Raw genomic sequence first — 19624 nt, forward strand, 5'->3', positions numbered from 1 at the left:
ATAACTTAAAAAAAATGCATATTTTGAAGGATTTTTGTAGTGTATTCCTCTCATGGCAAAGTTAACAAGATCTTCAAGTAGTTTAAAGCTATTTCAAGAAACTTTTCATTTTGCCATGGCTTCAGCTTAAGGCTAAAAACCACTAATTCCACTTCCCATAGGCTTCTATGCTAATTTCACAATATTCAATGGCTTCTCTGGACTTTACCTTAACTTTAACCTGCAGATGACTATATATCAGCATGATTCTACATATGTCAGCTCACAATCCTCAGAATGGCATGTTGGGTTAGCAGACTTGCAGTGCAGTACTGGTCACCGGAAGTGAAGGGTCTATAAATAGCATGGGAAATCCCAGTGTTTTCACAAGATAGGGGTATATTTAAAAATCATTATGGAGATTAGGCTTCACATCACAAGAAGCAAAATGCACCTATAAAATGTACAGAAATGTTTTTCCTTTCAGAAACTGTTTAAATTTTTTAAATAAGATGAGAACTTTTTTCACAGCACTATGAGGAACAGGGGTAATTTCTGCGTAGGACTATTTTTGCGTACGTTCCAAATGCTCATTGGTTGAATTGGTGGTCTGTAACCTAAACAGTCACTTTTTGTCTTAGAAAAAATAAAGAACTATACAGGTATCTTCCTACACACATACTGAATGCATTTGCAAAGTTTCAGTGAAATGTGACAAGCACTTTTTTAAATATTTGATTTTTAAATATAGGGTAACCAAGTTGTGCGAGCAAAAAAGTGAAAATATTCTACCATACTGAAATGCATTAAATATTTGCAAAGAACTTTTTCTGACTTTTCAAATAAAAAGTATCAATCACAACTTGTTTTTTAACAATATTAATGAAGAAATAGTTTTAAAAGTAATCATTTTCTGAGAAATTGGTCTATTTTTAAAAATTTATTTCTGACATGCCTCCCCCTTTTTCTTGATCACATGTCAAAAATCCTGAATCTTTAAATTTTCACAAAAGGTGATATATTTGGCTTTAAATTTGTAAATACAGTGTTTTCACATTAGAACATGACCAGTAAAGGGCACCTAAAGCAAAAAAAGTGCTCAATAATGGATTTTCCATGTTGCCATAGGGGAATGCTTATATGGCCTTAACCGCAGTAATGAAAGTGAGTTTTTCCTCATTTCTAACCTAATTTTTGCTCAAATCTACACAAAACTTGATTTCAAGTGCTTATTACTACCATATTTAGGTAAATATAGCCCTCAAAGTTTAATATTTGATATTTTTACTAAATTTTCTACACTTTTTACAAGATAGGACATAAAAATCAGCCAAAAAGACCAATTTTCCATAATTTGGACCTATAACTTAAAAAAAATGCATATTTTGAAGGATTTTTGTAGTGTATTCCTCTCATGGCAAAGTTAACAAGATCTTCAAGTAGTTTAAAGCTATTTCAAGAAACTTTTCATTTTGCCATGGCTTCAGCTTAAGGCTAAAAACCACTAATTCCACTTCCCATAGGCTTCTATGCTAATTTCACAATATTCAATGGCTTCTCTGGACTTTACCTTAACTTTAACCTGCAGATGACTATATATCAGCATGATTCTACATATGTCAGCTCACAATCCTCAGAATGGCATGTTGGGTTAGCAGACTTGCAGTGCAGTACTGGTCACCGGAAGTGAAGGGTCTATAAATAGCATGGGAAATCCCAGTGTTTTCACAAGATAGGGGTATATTTAAAAATCATTATGGAGATTAGGCTTCACATCACAAGAAGCAAAATGCACCTATAAAATGTACAGAAATGTTTTTCCTTTCAGAAACTGTTTAAATTTTTTAAATAAGATGAGAACTTTTTTCACAGCACTATGAGGAACAGGGGTAATTTCTGCGTAGGACTATTTTTGCGTACGTTCCAAATGCTCATTGGTTGAATTGGTGGTCTGTAACCTAAAGAGTCACTTTTTGTCTTAGAAAAAATAAAGAACTATACAGGTATCTTCCTACACACATACTGAATGCATTTGCAAAGTTTCAGTGAAATGTGACAAGCACTTTTTTAAATATTTGATTTTTAAATATAGGGTAACCAAGTTGTGCGAGCAAAAAAGTGAAAATATTCTACCATACTGAAATGCATTAAATATTTGCAAAGAACTTTTTCTGACTTTTCAAATAAAAAGTATCAATCACAACTTGTTTTTTAACAATATTAATGAAGAAATAGTTTTAAAAGTAATCATTTTCTGAGAAATTGGTCTATTTTTAAAAATTTATTTCTGACATGCCTCCCCCTTTTTCTTGATCACATGTCAAAAATCCTGAATCTTTAAATTTTCACAAAAGGTGATATATTTGGCTTTAAATTTGTAAATACAGTGTTTTCACATTAGAACATGACCAGTAAAGGGCACCTAAAGCAAAAAAAGTGCTCAATAATGGATTTTCCATGTTGCCATAGGGGAATGCTTATATGGCCTTAACCGCAGTAATGAAAGTGAGTTTTTCCTCATTTCTAACCTAATTTTTGCTCAAATCTACACAAAACTTGATTTCAAGTGCTTATTACTACCATATTTAGGTAAATATAGCCCTCAAAGTTTAATATTTGATATTTTTACTAAATTTTTTACACTTTTTACAAGATAGGACATAAAAATCAGCCAAAAAGACCAATTTTCCATAATTTGGACCTATAACTTAAAAAAAATGCATATTTTGAAGGATTTTTGTAGTGTATTCCTCTCATGGCAAAGTTAACAAGATCTTCAAGTAGTTTAAAGCTATTTCAAGAAACTTTTCATTTTGCCATGGCTTCAGCTTAAGGCTAAAAACCACTAATTCCACTTCCCATAGGCTTCTATGCTAATTTCACAATATTCAATGGCTTCTCTGGACTTTACCTTAACTTTAACCTGCAGATGACTATATATCAGCATGATTCTACATATGTCAGCTCACAATCCTCAGAATGGCATGTTGGGTTAGCAGACTTGCAGTGCAGTACTGGTCACCGGAAGTGAAGGGTCTATAAATAGCATGGGAAATCCCAGTGTTTTCACAAGATAGGGGTATATTTAAAAATCATTATGGAGATTAGGCTTCACATCACAAGAAGCAAAATGCACCTATAAAATGTACAGAAATGTTTTTCCTTTCAGAAACTGTTTAAATTTTTTAAATAAGATGAGAACTTTTTTCACAGCACTATGAGGAACAGGGGTAATTTCTGCGTAGGACTATTTTTGCGTACGTTCCAAATGCTCGTTGGTAGAATTGGTGGTCTGTAACCTAAACAGTCACTTTTTGTCTTAGAAAAAATAAATAACTATACAGGTATCTTCCTACACACATACTGAATGCATTTGCAAAGTTTCAGTGAAATGTGACAAGCACTTTTTTAAATATTTGATTTTTAAATATAGGGTAACCAAGTTGTGCGAGCAAAAAAGTGAAAATATTCTACCATACTGAAATGCATTAAATATTTGCAAAGAACTTTTTCTGACTTTTCAAATAAAAAGTATCAATCACAACTTGTTTTTTAACAATATTAATGAAGAAATAGTTTTAAAAGTAATCATTTTCTGAGAAATTGGTCTATTTTTAAAAATTTATTTCTGACATGCCTCCCCCTTTTTCTTGATCACATGTCAAAAATCCTGAATCTTTAAATTTTCACAAAAGGTGATATATTTGGCTTTAAATTTGTAAATACAGTGTTTTCACATTAGAACATGACCAGTAAAGGGCACCTAAAGCAAAAAAAGTGCTCAATAATGGATTTTCCATGTTGCCATAGGGGAATGCTTATATGGCCTTAACCGCAGTAATGAAAGTGAGTTTTTCCTCATTTCTAACCTAATTTTTGCTCAAATCTACACAAAACTTGATTTCAAGTGCTTATTACTACCATATTTAGGTAAATATAGCCCTCAAAGTTTAATATTTGATATTTTTACTAAATTTTCTACACTTTTTACAAGATAGGACATAAAAATCAGCCAAAAAGACCAATTTTCCATAATTTGGACCTATAACTTAAAAAAAATGCATATTTTGAAGGATTTTTGTAGTGTATTCCTCTCATGGCAAAGTTAACAAGATCTTCAAGTAGTTTAAAGCTATTTCAAGAAACTTTTCATTTTGCCATGGCTTCAGCTTAAGGCTAAAAACCACTAATTCCACTTCCCATAGGCTTCTATGCTAATTTCACAATATTCAATGGCTTCTCTGGACTTTACCTTAACTTTAACCTGCAGATGACTATATATCAGCATGATTCTACATATGTCAGCTCACAATCCTCAGAATGGCATGTTGGGTTAGCAGACTTGCAGTGCAGTACTGGTCACCGGAAGTGAAGGGTCTATAAATAGCATGGGAAATCCCAGTGTTTTCACAAGATAGGGGTATATTTAAAAATCATTATGGAGATTAGGCTTCACATCACAAGAAGCAAAATGCACCTATAAAATGTACAGAAATGTTTTTCCTTTCAGAAACTGTTTAAATTTTTTAAATAAGATGAGAACTTTTTTCACAGCACTATGAGGAACAGGGGTAATTTCTGCGTAGGACTATTTTTGCGTACATTCCAAATGCTCATTGGTTGAATTGGTGGTCTGTAACCTAAAGAGTCACTTTTTGTCTTAGAAAAAATAAAGAACTATACAGGTATCTTCCTACACACATACTGAATGCATTTGCAAAGTTTCAGTGAAATGTGACAAGCACTTTTTTAAATATTTGATTTTTAAATATAGGGTAACCAAGTTGTGCGAGCAAAAAAGTGAAAATATTCTACCATACTGAAATGCATTAAATATTTGCAAAGAACTTTTTCTGACTTTTCAAATAAAAAGTATCAATCACAACTTGTTTTTTAACAATATTAATGAAGAAATAGTTTTAAAAGTAATCATTTTCTGAGAAATTGGTCTATTTTTAAAAATTTATTTCTGACATGCCTCCCCCTTTTTCTTGATCACATGTCAAAAATCCTGAATCTTTAAATTTTCACAAAAGGTGATATATTTGGCTTTAAATTTGTAAATACAGTGTTTTCACATTAGAACATGACCAGTAAAGGGCACCTAAAGCAAAAAAAGTGCTCAATAATGGATTTTCCATGTTGCCATAGGGGAATGCTTATATGGCCTTAACCGCAGTAATGAAAGTGAGTTTTTCCTCATTTCTAACCTAATTTTTGCTCAAATCTACACAAAACTTGATTTCAAGTGCTTATTACTACCATATTTAGGTAAATATAGCCCTCAAAGTTTAATATTTGATATTTTTACTAAATTTTCTACACTTTTTACAAGATAGGACATAAAAATCAGCCAAAAAGACCAATTTTCCATAATTTGGACCTATAACTTAAAAAAAATGCATATTTTGAAGGATTTTTGTAGTGTATTCCTCTCATGGCAAAGTTAACAAGATCTTCAAGTAGTTTAAAGCTATTTCAAGAAACTTTTCATTTTGCCATGGCTTCAGCTTAAGGCTAAAAACCACTAATTCCACTTCCCATAGGCTTCTATGCTAATTTCACAATATTCAATGGCTTCTCTGGACTTTACCTTAACTTTAACCTGCAGATGACTATATATCAGCATGATTCTACATATGTCAGCTCACAATCCTCAGAATGGCATGTTGGGTTAGCATACTTGCAGTGCAGTACTGGTCACCGGAAGTGAAGGGTCTATAAATAGCATGGGAAATCCCAGTGTTTTCACAAGATAGGGGTATATTTAAAAATCATTATGGAGATTAGGCTTCACATCACAAGAAGCAAAATGCACCTATAAAATGTACAGAAATGTTTTTCCTTTCAGAAACTGTTTAAATTTTTTAAATAAGATGAGAACTTTTTTCACAGCACTATGAGGAACAGGGGTAATTTCTGCGTAGGACTATTTTTGCGTACGTTCCAAATGCTCATTGGTTGAATTGGTGGTCTGTAACCTAAAGAGTCACTTTTTGTCTTAGAAAAAATAAAGAACTATACAGGTATCTTCCTACACACATACTGAATGCATTTGCAAAGTTTCAGTGAAATGTGACAAGCACTTTTTTAAATATTTGATTTTTAAATATAGGGTAACCAAGTTGTGCGAGCAAAAAAGTGAAAATATTCTACCATACTGAAATGCATTAAATATTTGCAAAGAACTTTTTATGACTTTTCAAATAAAAAGTATCAATCACAACTTGTTTTTTAACAATATTAATGAAGAAATAGTTTTAAAAGTAATCATTTTCTGAGAAATTGGTCTATTTTTAAAAATTTATTTCTGACATGCCTCCCCCTTTTTCTTGATCACATGTCAAAAATCCTGAATCTTTAAATTTTCACAAAAGGTGATATATTTGGCTTTAAATTTGTAAATACAGTGTTTTCACATTAGAACATGACCAGTAAAGGGCACCTAAAGCAAAAAAAGTGCTCAATAATGGATTTTCCATGTTGCCATAGGGGAATGCTTATATGGCCTTAACCGCAGTAATGAAAGTGAGTTTTTCCTCATTTCTAACCTAATTTTTGCTCAAATCTACACAAAACTTGATTTCAAGTGCTTATTACTACCATATTTAGGTAAATATAGCCCTCAAAGTTTAATATTTGATATTTTTACTAAATTTTCTACACTTTTTACAAGATAGGACATAAAAATCAGCCAAAAAGACCAATTTTCCATAATTTGGACCTATAACTTAAAAAAAATGCATATTTTGAAGGATTTTTGTAGTGTATTCCTCTCATGGCAAAGTTAACAAGATCTTCAAGTAGTTTAAAGCTATTTCAAGAAACTTTTCATTTTGCCATGGCTTCAGCTTAAGGCTAAAAACCACTAATTCCACTTCCCATAGGCTTCTATGCTAATTTCACAATATTCAATGGCTTCTCTGGACTTTACCTTAACTTTAACCTGCAGATGACTATATATCAGCATGATTCTACATATGTCAGCTCACAATCCTCAGAATGGCATGTTGGGTTAGCAGACTTGCAGTGCAGTACTGGTCACCGGAAGTGAAGGGTCTATAAATAGCATGGGAAATCCCAGTGTTTTCACAAGATAGGGGTATATTTAAAAATCATTATGGAGATTAGGCTTCACATCACAAGAAGCAAAATGCACCTATAAAATGTACAGAAATGTTTTTCCTTTCAGAAACTGTTTAAATTTTTTAAATAAGATGAGAACTTTTTTCACAGCACTATGAGGAACAGGGGTAATTTCTGCGTAGGACTATTTTTGCGTACGTTCCAAATGCTCATTGGTTGAATTGGTGGTCTGTAACCTAAAGAGTCACTTTTTGTCTTAGAAAAAATAAAGAACTATACAGGTATCTTCCTACACACATACTGAATGCATTTGCAAAGTTTCAGTGAAATGTGACAAGCACTTTTTTAAATATTTGATTTTTAAATATAGGGTAACCAAGTTGTGCGAGCAAAAAAGTGAAAATATTCTACCATACTGAAATGCATTAAATATTTGCAAAGAACTTTTTCTGACTTTTCAAATAAAAAGTATCAATCACAACTTGTTTTTTAACAATATTAATGAAGAAATAGTTTTAAAAGTAATCATTTTCTGAGAAATTGGTCTATTTTTAAAAATTTATTTCTGACATGCCTCCCCCTTTTTCTTGATCACATGTCAAAAATCCTGAATCTTTAAATTTTCACAAAAGGTGATATATTTGGCTTTAAATTTGTAAATACAGTGTTTTCACATTAGAACATGACCAGTAAAGGGCACCTAAAGCAAAAAAAGTGCTCAATAATGGATTTTCCATGTTGCCATAGGGGAATGCTTATATGGCCTTAACCGCAGTAATGAAAGTGAGTTTTTCCTCATTTCTAACCTAATTTTTGCTCAAATCTACACAAAACTTGATTTCAAGTGCTTATTACTACCATATTTAGGTAAATATAGCCCTCAAAGTTTAATATTTGATATTTTTACTAAATTTTCTACACTTTTTACAAGATAGGACATAAAAATCAGCCAAAAAGACCAATTTTCCATAATTTGGACCTATAACTTAAAAAAAATGCATATTTTGAAGGATTTTTGTAGTGTATTCCTCTCATGGCAAAGTTAACAAGATCTTCAAGTAGTTTAAAGCTATTTCAAGAAACTTTTCATTTTGCCATGGCTTCAGCTTAAGGCTAAAAACCACTAATTCCACTTCCCATAGGCTTCTATGCTAATTTCACAATATTCAATGGCTTCTCTGGACTTTACCTTAACTTTAACCTGCAGATGACTATATATCAGCATGATTCTACATATGTCAGCTCACAATCCTCAGAATGGCATGTTGGGTTAGCAGACTTGCAGTGCAGTACTGGTCACCGGAAGTGAAGGGTCTATAAATAGCATGGGAAATCCCAGTGTTTTCACAAGATAGGGGTATATTTAAAAATCATTATGGAGATTAGGCTTCACATCACAAGAAGCAAAATGCACCTATAAAATGTACAGAAATGTTTTTCCTTTCAGAAACTGTTTAAATTTTTTAAATAAGATGAGAACTTTTTTCACAGCACTATGAGGAACAGGGGTAATTTCTGCGTAGGACTATTTTTGCGTACGTTCCAAATGCTCATTGGTTGAATTGGTGGTCTGTAACCTAAACAGTCACTTTTTGTCTTAGAAAAAATAAAGAACTATACAGGTATCTTCCTACACACATACTGAATGCATTTGCAAAGTTTCAGTGAAATGTGACAAGCACTTTTTTAAATATTTGATTTTTAAATATAGGGTAACCAAGTTGTGCGAGCAAAAAAGTGAAAATATTCTACCATACTGAAATGCATTAAATATTTGCAAAGAACTTTTTCTGACTTTTCAAATAAAAAGTATCAATCACAACTTGTTTTTTAACAATATTAATGAAGAAATAGTTTTAAAAGTAATCATTTTCTGAGAAATTGGTCTATTTTTAAAAATTTATTTCTGACATGCCTCCCCCTTTTTCTTGATCACATGTCAAAAATCCTGAATCTTTAAATTTTCACAAAAGGTGATATATTTGGCTTTAAATTTGTAAATACAGTGTTTTCACATTAGAACATGACCAGTAAAGGGCACCTAAAGCAAAAAAAGTGCTCAATAATGGATTTTCCATGTTGCCATAGGGGAATGCTTATATGGCCTTAACCGCAGTAATGAAAGTGAGTTTTTCCTCATTTCTAACCTAATTTTTGCTCAAATCTACACAAAACTTGATTTCAAGTGCTTATTACTACCATATTTAGGTAAATATAGCCCTCAAAGTTTAATATTTGATATTTTTACTAAATTTTCTACACTTTTTACAAGATAGGACATAAAAATCAGCCAAAAAGACCAATTTTCCATAATTTGGACCTATAACTTAAAAAAAATGCATATTTTGAAGGATTTTTGTAGTGTATTCCTCTCATGGCAAAGTTAACAAGATCTTCAAGTAGTTTAAAGCTATTTCAAGAAACTTTTCATTTTGCCATGGCTTCAGCTTAAGGCTAAAAACCACTAATTCCACTTCCCATAGGCTTCTATGCTAATTTCACAATATTCAATGGCTTCTCTGGACTTTACCTTAACTTTAACCTGCAGATGACTATATATATCAGCATGATTCTACATATGTCAGCTCACAATCCTCAGAATGGCATGTTGGGTTAGCAGACTTGCAGTGCAGTACTGGTCACCGGAAGTGAAGGGTCTATAAATAGCATGGGAAATCCCAGTGTTTTCACAAGATAGGGGTATATTTAAAAATCATTATGGAGATTAGGCTTCACATCACAAGAAGCAAAATGCACCTATAAAATGTACAGAAATGTTTTTCCTTTCAGAAACTGTTTAAATTTTTTAAATAAGATGAGAACTTTTTTCACAGCACTATGAGGAACAGGGGTAATTTCTGCGTAGGACTATTTTTGCGTACGTTCCAAATGCTCATTGGTTGAATTGGTGGTCTGTAACCTAAAGAGTCACTTTTTGTCTTAGAAAAAATAAAGAACTATACAGGTATCTTCCTACACACATACTGAATGCATTTGCAAAGTTTCAGTGAAATGTGACAAGCACTTTTTTAAATATTTGATTTTTAAATATAGGGTAACCAAGTTGTGCGAGCAAAAAAGTGAAAATATTCTACCATACTGAAATGCATTAAATATTTGCAAAGAACTTTTTCTGACTTTTCAAATAAAAAGTATCAATCACAACTTGTTTTTTAACAATATTAATGAAGAAATAGTTTTAAAAGTAATCATTTTCTGAGAAATTGGTCTATTTTTAAAAATTTATTTCTGACATGCCTCCCCCTTTTTCTTGATCACATGTCAAAAATCCTGAATCTTTAAATTTTCACAAAAGGTGATATATTTGGCTTTAAATTTGTAAATACAGTGTTTTCACATTAGAACATGACCAGTAAAGGGCACCTAAAGCAAAAAAAGTGCTCAATAATGGATTTTCCATGTTGCCATAGGGGAATGCTTATATGGCCTTAACCGCAGTAATGAAAGTGAGTTTTTCCTCATTTCTAACCTAATTTTTGCTCAAATCTACACAAAACTTGATTTCAAGTGCTTATTACTACCATATTTAGGTAAATATAGCCCTCAAAGTTTAATATTTGATATTTTTACTAAATTTTCTACACTTTTTACAAGATAGGACATAAAAATCAGCCAAAAAGACCAATTTTCCATAATTTGGACCTATAACTTAAAAAAAATGCATATTTTGAAGGATTTTTGTAGTGTATTCCTCTCATGGCAAAGTTAACAAGATCTTCAAGTAGTTTAAAGCTATTTCAAGAAACTTTTCATTTTGCCATGGCTTCAGCTTAAGGCTAAAAACCACTAATTCCACTTCCCATAGGCTTCTATGCTAATTTCACAATATTCAATGGCTTCTCTGGACTTTACCTTAACTTTAACCTGCAGATGACTATATATCAGCATGATTCTACATATGTCAGCTCACAATCCTCAGAATGGCATGTTGGGTTAGCAGACTTGCAGTGCAGTACTGGTCACCGGAAGTGAAGGGTCTATAAATAGCATGGGAAATCCCAGTGTTTTCACAAGATAGGGGTATATTTAAAAATCATTATGGAGATTAGGCTTCACATCACAAGAAGCAAAATGCACCTATAAAATGTACAGAAATGTTTTTCCTTTCAGAAACTGTTTAAATTTTTTAAATAAGATGAGAACTTTTTTCACAGCACTATGAGGAACAGGGGTAATTTCTGCGTAGGACTATTTTTGCGTACGTTCCAAATGCTCATTGGTTGAATTGGTGGTCTGTAACCTAAAGAGTCACTTTTTGTCTTAGAAAAAATAAAGAACTATACAGGTATCTTCCTACACACATACTGAATGCATTTGCAAAGTTTCAGTGAAATGTGACAAGCACTTTTTTAAATATTTGATTTTTAAATATAGGGTAACCAAGTTGTGCGAGCAAAAAAGTGAAAATATTCTACCATACTGAAATGCATTAAATATTTGCAAAGAACTTTTTCTGACTTTTCAAATAAAAAGTATCAATCACAACTTGTTTTTTAACAATATTAATGAAGAAATAGTTTTAAAAGTAATCATTTTCTGAGAAATTGGTCTATTTTTAAAAATTTATTTCTGACATGCCTCCCCCTTTTTCTTGATCACATGTCAAAAATCCTGAATCTTTAAATTTTCACAAAAGGTGATATATTTGGCTTTAAATTTGTAAATACAGTGTTTTCACATTAGAACATGACCAGTAAAGGGCACCTAAAGCAAAAAAAGTGCTCAATAATGGATTTTCCATGTTGCCATAGGGGAATGCTTATATGGCCTTAACCGCAGTAATGAAAGTGAGTTTTTCCTCATTTCTAACCTAATTTTTGCTCAAATCTACACAAAACTTGATTTCAAGTGCTTATTACTACCATATTTAGGTAAATATAGCCCTCAAAGTTTAATATTTGATATTTTTACTAAATTTTCTACACTTTTTACAAGATAGGACATAAAAATCAGCCAAAAAGACCAATTTTCCATAATTTGGACCTATAACTTAAAAAAAATGCATATTTTGAAGGATTTTTGTAGTGTATTCCTCTCATGGCAAAGTTAACAAGATCTTCAAGTAGTTTAAAGCTATTTCAAGAAACTTTTCATTTTGCCATGGCTTCAGCTTAAGGCTAAAAACCACTAATTCCACTTCCCATAGGCTTCTATGCTAATTTCACAATATTCAATGGCTTCTCTGGACTTTACCTTAACTTTAACCTGCAGATGACTATATATCAGCATGATTCTACATATGTCAGCTCACAATCCTCAGAATGGCATGTTGGGTTAGCAGACTTGCAGTGCAGTACTGGTCACCGGAAGTGAAGGGTCTATAAATAGCATGGGAAATCCCAGTGTTTTCACAAGATAGGGGTATATTTAAAAATCATTATGGAGATTAGGCTTCACATCACAAGAAGCAAAATGCACCTATAAAATGTACAGAAATGTTTTTCCTTTCAGAAACTGTTTAAATTTTTTAAATAAGATGAGAACTTTTTTCACAGCACTATGAGGAACAGGGGTAATTTCTGCGTAGGACTATTTTTGCGTACGTTCCAAATGCTCATTGGTTGAATTGGTGGTCTGTAACCTATAGAAGAAATTCTGAAATTCTAAAAATTTCCCTTTGTACGATTTAAAGTAATTGTTACCCCCAAAAAGAAAATGTAAGCGCATGAATTGATCAGATATATTAGGAAGGTCATTATAATAATTATGAATGCCTAAAATATTAGTGCTATGGTGTCGGTATGCTGTGACTGAGAATTATGTTTTCTAGGGGTAGGGGTAATAATTTTAACATTTTTTTTTAAATCCTGTCTGGAAAATTAGTTTTTCGTAGTTCATTTATGTAGAAAAATAAATCATAAATCGAGTGATCACAAATTTGAGACGTTTTAGTTGAGCAATAACTTGTAGAGTCAATTTTATGTGACTTTTGACCGAAAAAACGAAAATCCCATTTTTCGCTTTTTTTGATAAATTCTAACAATGAAAATCGCCAAAATTCATTAAAAGAACCCCAGAAGTATAAATTGTGATATACTAAACAGAAAATAAAAAAAACAAGCCAATTTGTACCGAAGTATTAACATTTTAGGGGTTTTGACATTAAAAATACGATTTTTCGGCGGGGTAGGGGTATATTTTTTTCATTTTACCGCAAAACTCTAAGTGGGATGTAAATGGGAGGTATAAGGGTACCTGAAAATCATATTTTGGTTAATGAGTGAGGGGATGCACGGGGGTTATCTCAGCCCCTGTTTTATTTTGTTTCATTTTGGCAGAGAAAGACAGAACGCTATATTTCTGATAAGGGTAGTTCACACCTTCAAATAATAAAACAGTCGTTCCGATAGACGATTAAGATGTGATGTACATTAAGCAACAAAATGTCGTGTACAGGGTTGTTTTAGGGTAACAAAAATATTTGCTATTTATGAGATTCACTGATACATAGAGATGATAAATAAAATAGCCACGTTTAAAAGGAAAAACTACAAAATGAATACTAATAAAACATGAAATAATGGGGCAAACATTTTTGGCATCGCAGCCGTCGTCAGAAGTGATAAAACACATAAAAAAATCGGCCTTCAAACCCGAATATAGAAGTAAGTCTTGTTGCGGTTGCTGAACAATAATAAAATAAAATAGCATTTCCTAAAATTGTAAGGACACCAAATCTTGGAATAAACAGAAAACGGGTAAATTCCACTCCCTTCATGTAGTGAATCATATCAGCAGGAAATATAAGTTGGATGTGTATATGCCTTCTTAATGCCTGTCCGTTCGTTCGGCAGTTTGAAAGTTAGTACATGGTCATTATTTCTACCTAAAATAACAATTCTGGGGCTTCATATTCGGTTGAAAATCAATTTCATCATCGGGATGTTCATATAATCAAAGTGCTGAGGCACTGAGTCAAGGGAGACTTCAGAGTAATCAAAAATATTCATGTAACCGAATTGTAAGCTAAATAACTCGATCAAAACATAGTCCTTTAAAATAATGACCATTTGTTTAACGCAGAGTATATTTATACAGTCCGTTTATCAATACATTTTTTTATCTTCTTTTGCATTATTGCTTTTGGTATTCCTGGCTGTACTCGTACGTTGATGTCCTCAAATTTCCTAACACTTAAATCGACATTTCTTACATAATTATGAATTCCACTGAGAATCATTGATTATCAATATTCGATGAATTTTCAAAGTAAGAATGGATGCACACCTTGAAATTTCGGTTTGGAGATGCGTGAAGTAGAAATGAATCCATCAGACTGGAGGAAGTTGAACAAAGGCCTAATCTTACGGGAGAATTGAGCAACAAACTTTTTCTTGTTTGTGCTTACTTTGAAGTAGAATTTTTTTCTACATGATTGTTTCACAAATATGTATAAGATTACAATACCAGTAACTCTTATGTTTTACAAATATATAAGTGCTAAGAAATCAGGCTTAATATTTATTTTAGTTTTTTATTAAGAGATGTTGACATACATTTACAGCTGACTCATGTTACACTTACATGTACCATCACTTGAGAATCATGAACTTTGTTTCATGCTTAAATAGTGTGATCTGTTTTACTTTTGCTTTCTTCTAACTTCATCTAGTGACACTTCCAAGTGATAACCACTGTAAAGAAATCAAGGAAAAGTCATAACAGTGTCTGATATATGCACAATTTTACAATTTAAATTCATGAAATATATATGTATTTTAACCATATGATATGAAGAAACCTCATCTTGTTGGAAAATATTGTTTCATGTACATATAATTTCGTGCAAATCAGGCAAAATAAAGGTTGAGTGGTTATAACAATCCCAGGTTTTCACTGGTTTTTAAACCACCTGGTCAATATTCCTACAGTGATCAATACTGGTGGATTGAAATTGTGCAAACAATATTTCTGTCATTATTCATAGTTTTGTCCTACATTAAAAAATGTTAATATAGTATATATCTACTATATTTCAGTGTCCTTAGGATTTATTCTTAAAATATCTCTATCAGCTGTATTACGCAAAAAAAATAAACATTTCTTTCTCTAAATTAATTCAAATTTATCTGAAAAAACATAAACTTTATAAAAATGTGCAGCGTATCTCATGAGCACATATATGTTTCAATAACTATTGATAACAGGTAACATAAATAAGAGTAGAGCAGGTTACTATTCACCTGTCATTGTTAAAACAACATCCCTTAATAACCAGATTGATCATAAAAAGTGGTTTGAAGTGATGAGTTTAAAACAATAAATTAGTCATTTCATTTACCAGACAAAAACCTTCTAAATACAGAACGCTTGCTAAGGATATTGATTTAGGGCTTCTTTCAAGTATGATTGTAGCTGCCTGCTGATTTATAATGATGTTTGGACCCCCATTTCAAAATGTCTGTATCAATCACTGAATGTTGATTTATCTATGAACAATTAATGTCACATTGTAAAGTAGAAAACAAATTAGATACATGTATTACTATATTACAAATATCATACTTTCATGTGCGAAATCTTTAATTGATACAGTACTGCATATGCCAGTAACCATCACATGCACATGCATTTTTCAGTGTGAATTTCTTGTTCACAGACATACAACTGTAAACTGCAAATTTTGCTAAGAAATATGACTACAGTTCTACACTAGCAATAAAACGGCATACTTATCACCAGTTTTGTAAATTTTGAATAACTGTGTACATACAAAGTATATGAATAAATAATGTATACATTTAACACTTACCTAGTACATTGTATATGTAAGAATGTCCATGAAGTTCAGCTCTTAGAAAAGGTCTACTTTTGATAGCCTTGATTTCCAACACATTTTCAATGCACTTTCATGGACATAGAATTTCTAACATAATTGACTGTGTCTTTCTTGTGTCATGAAAATCCTGTTTCTTACTTTATGACCTGCATTCCAAATAAATGTATCTGGTATATCTTGGCAATGTACTAGAAAAAATATGGTTATTCAGTTATGACTTACATGGATATAATGCATATGTACATTGTATAACCATTTCTTTTAATTCCATACTGAATAGTACATACCTAAATCTATATTCCATGCAATATCAACAGGATACTCCTATATCAACTCAAGGGCCACCGGCCCATGGAGTGATATAGGTCGAGGATTGATACTGCATATCAAACAGATTTTTGCATGTCATGTTCATTCTTTCTTGTATTTTATTAATACAATGTGTACTTCAATTGTGTTCAGTTCAAGGTGTGATATATGGTATGCAATATATGTCAAGGGGTGTGATATAGGGTATGCCATATAGGTATATGGGTTTGATATAGGGTATGCCATAGAGGTCTATAGGTATGATTTAGAGAATGCGATATAGGTCATCGGGCGTGCTATACAGTATCCGATATAGGTCTAGGGTGTGATATATATATATCTACCAGTATGATATAAGGTATGCGATATAGGTCAAAAGATGTGTGATATAAGGTATGCAATATATGTCTATCGGTGTGATATGTACGGTACGTAAAATGGGTTTAGGGTGTGATATGTATGGACCTTGAAATGGGTTTAGGGGTGTGATCTATAGTATGCGATATAGGTCTAGGGGTGTAATTCAGAATGCAATATAGGTCTATGGGTGTGATATACAGTACGATATATGTCTAGGGGTGTGATATACGGTATACAATGTAGGTCTAGGGGTCTGATACAGGGTACATGTATGAGATACATTTTGTATGTATAGGGGTGTGATGTGCGGTATGTGATACAGGTCAATGGATGCGGTATAGGGTATGCGATATAGGTCTATGGATGTGATATAGGATATGCGATAAAGGTCTAGGGTCCGTGTGGAAGTTTGGATTTTAGGAACATGTACAAGTGCCCATCATGTATGTGTTATGTCATGGCTCCTGTGTCCACTTGCGTCCCAATAACATTACTTTATTTCACTTGATACCCCCTTTTTGATAGTTCAAGATTACCTACTGAATGTGATGAATATGCCACATGACCTCCTTTCATCATTACAGTTGAAACAGAGACATTATCTATGTCTCTGCTTTGAAATCATAATAGTTTACCAATTCTGTTTATTTTCCATTTTAAATACTTCGTTGTTTGCTACATGTGTGTCTAATATTTTATTTTATTTACGTACATGTACATGTAGTAAGTAACATATATGTACACAGTGCTTGCATATTATGTACAGAAGTTAAATTCCATGGATCAAACTAATCAAACATGAAATTTTCCAATAAAAAGGAGGGGTGCCAACCCTATGCACCCTCCCATGTTATCTTAACTTATTACACAAAAAGTGTACATTGCAGCTCCGAAAATTCGTTATTACAAAAGCCCCCGATATCTTCATTAATAGGGTCAGATCGAGAGAAATAAATTGGAAATCTCGATTGAGCTTTTCTTCCCTCGAATGTTCGGGTAAATTTGACAAAATAGTCCAGCTCTCTGCGTCAAAATTTATATAGTTAATATCATATAATCATTGAAATATTGCAGTTCTACATATATTAAATATCCTATTTATCGTTATACGCCCATGTCGTCCGTAAAGTAAACATTACATATTTGACATGGAGTATGATCGGTGGCGGAGCGATATCTTTACGCAAACTTTGCAAGGAGAATATAACTCGTGGAGTGTTATTTGAGTAGTCGTATGTGGAAATGTCTACCCTTGTTACATAATTTGGTTGCCGACGATCTTTAAGTCAAGTTCGATCTAAAAATAGACTTCGTTGACAAAAACTGTAGATATTTACAAGACAAAATGAATAGATTTCGGATTTATGTAAAAAAAATATAGAGAGATGGATTTAAAAGTGGAGGTAATTCGAGTCATAAAGACATGTTTTTTAATGTTTATTTTTGTGCGTTTTGTTTTTTCAAAAGATTAGGTCGGTTTTCGTCTTTTATAAATAGTTTTACTTCATTTAGTTTGGGGCCTTAGATTTACAGCTCGCGTTATTCTTCCGTTTTTTCTATTTCGTTTCAGAGCTTATATGTACCCACTTCACGCTACTCGACAGATTAATACGTGTACGATGTTGCCTTACGTTTATTTCATTTATATATTTAATCTAATGTTGTCAGCTTAAGTTGGGCATCTTAAAATTATATCTATCTGAAATTTACAAGAAGCACATATGCAATCTGACTTACACTGTTTAATTCATATTTCTACTGACGATGATTCTGACTTAACTTAAGTCGCAATAAAGAAACTGATGACACTTTAGATAAGGTATTTAATATTTTTTATGTTAATATAACGTAGTATTTCAGATAAGGCTATTAATCTACATTGAAATGTAGAGATTAAGTGTACAATCGTTAAAAAATATATCGACTTCTACGCAAAATTCAGATAGATATAATTTAAAGATGCTTAACTTAGGCTGTCATCATTAGATTAAATATATAAATGAAATAAAGGTAAGGCAACATCGTACACGTATTAATTGTTGAGTCGCGTGAAGTACGTACCTATAAGCTGCGAAACGAAATGAAAAAAAAAACGAAACAATTCGAGACATGACAAACAAGATAAAAAAGAAAAAAATAAATAAAAGAATATAGTTTGCACGTAAAAGATGCCCTGCTTTGATATAAAAGTGAATAACAATCAAATGTTGTGCCTATATAAATACACTCGGCTGAATAATAATAGGATATGGAGTAAGAAATTATTTTGTTTGAAAAAAAAACTTTGATGAATTAAGCTTTTGTAGATGTAGAACTCTGTTTTAAACTAATATTTTCAGTCGTAATTTAGAACTTCCGAAGGGTTAGAATAAATTCAGCATTGTGCCGTAACTTATGACCTTTACCATGCAGTTGCAGATCCGGGGTAAAATTGACGTGACAAAGAATGGTAAATGATATCCCAGCATCCCCCCTTTTTCCACCCATTTAAATCCATCTATCTGTTTTTACTTAAATCTAAAATCAAATTCATTTGGTCTTGTAAATCATTAAGAAGCTCTCCATGTAAAAAAATCAGGCTGATCCAAAGATATGAGTGGCACACGGTAAATTTTATCACTGGTTTGTTTGTTACAATATAATGTATATATCATATGTACATGTATGTCAGAATGAATTAAAATGCTTTCCATGTAATTTATTTTTTCTTTAATCGTTGCAGTTAATCAAAATTCAAAACTAACATTCAACTTTGAAAAAGCATGCATTTGTGATATGAAAAAGGTGAAAGAAATTTGAAAACAAAATTTGTCATGTGCCATCTACTGCCTGGTTTTTGCATGGACACCCTCATAGTATATATATAGACATTCGAAAGAGTAATCAAGGGAATCATGAATATAGCGGTACTCAAAAGAATGTAATCCAGGGACAAAGACCAGATATGGAAAACAGACATACACAACAAAGAACATAAAGTAACTAAAATCATACATACAAATTAACAAAAGCAAATGAGCAACTCGGACTCCACTAAAAACTGGGAGCAAGGACCAGGTACACCGCTAGGGTAAGCGTCCTCTGCTTTTC

This window comes from Perna viridis, chromosome 3 (genome assembly GCF_037379345.1).
Source record: "Perna viridis isolate PV_CMFRI_1.1 ecotype Kerala chromosome 3, ASM3737934v1, whole genome shotgun sequence".
Classification (NCBI taxonomy): domain Eukaryota; kingdom Metazoa; phylum Mollusca; class Bivalvia; order Mytilida; family Mytilidae; genus Perna; species Perna viridis.